General features: G+C 44.0%; 1 pseudogene; it reads right to left on the reverse strand.

The window, feature by feature from the left end:
- Window positions 1-411: 411 nt before the first annotated feature.
- On the reverse strand, window positions 412-975 carry LOC136540931 (uncharacterized; annotated as a pseudogene).
- Between the last annotated feature and the right edge of the window lie 3,932 nt (window positions 976-4,907).

The following is a 4,907-nucleotide window of genomic DNA, read 5'->3' on the forward strand; positions in this document are numbered from 1 at the left end:
CTCGTATTGGTGGCAGCCCCGCTGGTATCTCACTTGGAAAAACATCCGAAAACTCCTGCAAATTGTTAGCAACAGCAGGGGGCAAAGAATGCTGCATATCGTGAACTGAAATCAAAGCACCCTTGCATACCAAAGCATAGGCAATAGAAGTGGAGCAACCAATTCATTAATATCAGATTTAGTAGCAAGCAAGCAATGTCCTTTCAATCTTATCTCATCTTTGTTACTACTAACAGATTTGACATTTTTATCGATGTCAGATTTAGTTTTCTTAGCTTTAGCAACATCATCACGCACAATGTTTTTAGGAGACATAGGGAGCAAAACAATTTTCTTATCATGGTGTATGAGAGAATACATATTTGATCTACCATGATGCATACAATCTATATCAAATTGCCATGGTCTACCTAGCAGAATATGACAAGCTTCCATAGGCACAACATCACAGTCAACAACATCATGATATGATCCAATAGCAAAATGAATTCGTACCAATCTCGTTACCTTAACCTTACCACTATTGTTGAGCCATCGAATGTGATATGGATGTGGGTGCGGTTTGGTTGTAAGTGCAAGCTTCTCTACCATATTGCTGCTAGCCAAGTTGTTGCAGCTACCTCCATCAATTATCAAACGGCACGAACGCTCTTTAATGACACACTTTGTTTGGAAAAGTGTATGCCGCTGATTTGGCTCCGCCTTCTCCATTTGTGCGCTAAGCACACACTGCACAATGAGGCTCTCATAATGATCTGCATCCTCTGCTCCAATCTACTCTTCTGGTTGTTCCTCACTTCCTACATGGTCAGCAGCAAGCAAAGCAAGTGTATCTTCATCAAAATCACTAGCAGAGGAATACTCACCATCATCTTTGACGACCATAACACGCTTGCTTGGACAGTCACGCATCACATGTCCATATCCCTTGCACTGGTGACACTGAACATCTCTTGTTCTACCTGTAGATGCCATGGATGAGCACTCGCAGCAGGCTTCTGGGTCGTCTTCGCCACTGAATTTGCGGAAGTAGCACGAGGTTTGTCGCTGGATGTTGGCATAGGAGCACGTGTGGTTGGAGTAGTAGTCGTGCGGGGCTGCCATGAATTAGTTTTCCCTACAAAAATATTATTCTTGGCACTGGCACGTCGCCCCTGCACTTCCCTTTCAGCTTTACAAGCAAGATGAAACAAACGGGTTACATTAGTGTATTCTTTATAATCAAGGATGTCCCGGATTTCACGATTTAACCCACCCAAAAATCTTGCCATAGCAGGTTCCTCATCCTCATCTAAATTACAACCCAACATACCCATTTGCAATTCTTGATAATATTCTTCTACACTTTTAGCACCCTGTCTTAGTTGTTGCAATTTATTTAACAAATCACGTGCATAGTAAGAAGGAACAAATCTAGCCCTCATGATTCATTTCAAAGCATTCCAAGTTCGTGGTATGTTATTAGGATTTTTCTTGCCATACTCTAACCACCAAACAGTAGCAAAATCAGTAAACTCACTAGTAGCAGCCCTAACACGTGTATTCTCAGAAAATTCATGACATGCAAACTTTTGATCAACAACAATTTCCCAAGTAATATATGCATCAGGATCATATTTACCATCAAAAGGAGGTATCTTAAATTTTATCTTACTGAAAGCATCATTATTATTGGGTACCTCTGTCGCACCCAATTTTGCAAAGCAAAACCAAGTACTCATATATGTGCGCCCAGGATGTCCAAACACACACATATATCACAAATTGCAGTGGTATCAAAGTAAAGTACTTATTACATCGCATATCTCATCATAAAGTTAAATACAAAGTTTGCTCGAAGGCAATATTATTACAAACACAGCGGAAAAGCTAGCCCAACTGCCACAGGGACTCCAATTGGTGAACGTTTTCCTAGTAGTCCTGGACATCCTCCGGAAACTCTTCATATCCATTATCTGTTACCCATCCGGGATTTTCATTGGATGTAAAGCAAGTGTAAGCTCACCATGCTTAGCAAGTATAACAAAGGGATCTATGAGGCTCGAAAAGGCTTGACACTATTTTACTGTGGTTCGCAATTTTAGTTAATCAAATTTTAGCATCCTGAATCACTACTTTAATGAACAATCCCAATTCCCAAATGATATTAAAGTATAGTCAAGTTTATCTCAATTCCCAACCATCCACCATCCATAGTAACCACTAATCTTGAAGGATCCAGACCCCTCGTATCCGTGAGCACGGCTGTTATAACAGGTTAATTATTTCTACAGAAATTGTACATCTTTACCCACCGAGCCGTGATTCCCAATGCCAGGGTTCGCGAGACCCACTACACCTCTTCCCAGGAAGTGTGGCAGAGTTTTACTATGAAACCCTTAGCTAGTTGCACTAACAGATCGTAGCTACAAAGGAATGGCACACGTGGGCATCGCAGCACGGTGCACACCCTAACAGAAAAAGGAAAGATACCCTCTTACCCCTTACTGGAGCTACAGACGAGCTAGTACAAACTAGATAATAGGTTAAAGTTAGAGCCATTTGACACTCGGGGTTGTACGGTCCCTCCTAGGTTGCCGCTTCAGGATAAAGTCCTTATGGAGAGGCACTAGAGTACTCAACCCCATACTCCAGCCCCCTATCTGTTGCTAAAAAGTTCCATTTTATCACATTGCATATAGTCTTTAAATATGTTTAACAATTACTTCATGTTAAGCGCTGCAGCATCTATCCAAAATGCTGACCCAAAAGACCCAGGTATCAAGGATATGTGGTACTGTCGATGCGGGACCCACAGGATACCCCGCAAGGGAGAGAGAAGATCTAGTCCAACTAGGATTCTTCCCAGATAATCTTAGTAGTAGAACTATTAGGTAATCCTATTAGGAAATCTCATTGTAAACCGACTAGGACTCTGGCCTCCTGACTATATAAAGGAGGGCAGGGCTCCTGAGACAATGGGACAACACACAACGTATCACAATCAATCCAATGCAAAGGCTAACACCGACTGGACATAAGGTTATTACTCGATCTACGATCGAGGGCCTGAACCAAGATAAATCGACTGTCTCTTGCGTTAACCATCGAGTTCAGCATACGCCGAAGCCCGAACATACTGCCCCGGGTACCCCCATGGCAGGTTATCGGTGGACAAACATCGACAGCTGGCGCGCCAGGTAGGGGCTTTCGGCGACTTTGCATCCGAGAGCTCGATGGACCTCGACAACATAATCTTCCCGACGGGATCAACGTTCATCTTTGGCTCATGGATCTGCGAGGCAGACAACAACGGCAAGCTTCAGGGCCATCTCCTCAAAGATCCAGATCATCGTAAAGAATTTCCTATTTCAACAACTACAACGGATCAGCTCACCAGAAGATTCGCGCAGCTCATAGTATCCGATTCAAATCAGATTTCACGGCCACTCATATCCGATTCGAATTCAAGCTCCAAGGCGAAGTTTTATCCGAGTGCTTTCAAGAAACTGAGTTCTTTTTTGGTAAGATTTCATAGCACAACCCAAAACAACTCGGATTACCCTCAGAGTTCTTTCAAGAAGTCGAGTTCTTTTCCATTTGGGCTCGACAACATGGCAAAATCCTATCAGGGACAGTTCGAAAGATCTTTCAATCCAAGATTCGGGATACCACTGACAGGAGCTCAGGAGGGTCTCGTGCTAACGATAACATCGCAAGACTGTATCATCCACTGGCCAGGTTCCGTTCCTGAAGGTAGCGGAACCCAACTAGTCGGCACAACAACAACAGCTATTCTACCTTACCAAGAAGGAGACTCGATCTACGACACCGAGGCATCTACTAAAGTTATCAGCGACTCCGACAGCATGAAAACTAACGCCAATAACAGAACGACTCATGCACGAGAAGTGCTCATGGTTCGACGTCCGCGGTCACCATTAAATCCCCTAGAAGCACCCGATGTCAGATCATCAGATGAATCAGAATCCAACATATCACCCTTTGCCTAGGGCTATGATGGAGAAACCGAAAGTCAGAAACAAGCTAGAGAAAGAAAAAACAAGTTGAAGCAAGGGCGCCAACACCGTGCTAGGCAGCGCAGGGAAGCTTGGATCAGATATGAGTCAGAATTGGCTAAGTACGACAAAAGAAAATCGCAACGAGAAGTCGAAGGAAGACGCACGGCAAATACGCCTTACGATAAGATTCGAGAAGCATTAGAAGAACTCGGAGCAACTTCACATCCCGGTGAGAAGTATGAACAGCTCCAGGACTTGCTCCGATCGATGATCCCGAGAACGCATGAAGAGAGAGCTCGATCAAGACTACCCGCCAGATCAACAACCCACAGGCAAGAAGATCAAAATCAAAGGAAATCCGCTTTCGAAAGACTTGGGCCGGGTGGAAGCCATGACGGAGGAAGTAGGAAGGAACATAATCAAGGCCACCGATTTGAACAACCAAGGAAGACTAGGAGTAGGGTACCTACCCAGACAACCTCGCAAGATTATTCCCATCAGAACGACAGTTGGCCAGAAGAAGGTGCCGAATCTGAATTCAAAGAAACCAAGACACACGACAGGTTCCCCTGTTTCACGAACAGGCTTGAATTGGTACGATTACCTCACAAATTCAAACCGTCTAACCACTCCAAGTATGATGGCAAAACTGAACCAAGGCAATGGCTCAGAATATATTCACAATCAATTGAACTAGCCGGAGGAGACGACGATATCAAAACCCTGTTCTTTCCCATGGCACTGGAGGCCATGCCCCTCCAATGGTTCGACAAACTGAACCCAGGATCTATCAGAAATTGGGAGGATTTGCAAAGAGCTTTTTGTGAGAATTTCGCAGGAATCATTACACACCCAATCACTCATGCAGAACTAAAAGGACTCAAGCAAAAGGGAGGTGAAAGTCTC

This window comes from Miscanthus floridulus, chromosome 2, assembly GCF_019320115.1.
Source record: "Miscanthus floridulus cultivar M001 chromosome 2, ASM1932011v1, whole genome shotgun sequence".
In the NCBI taxonomy this organism is placed as follows: domain Eukaryota; kingdom Viridiplantae; phylum Streptophyta; class Magnoliopsida; order Poales; family Poaceae; genus Miscanthus; species Miscanthus floridulus.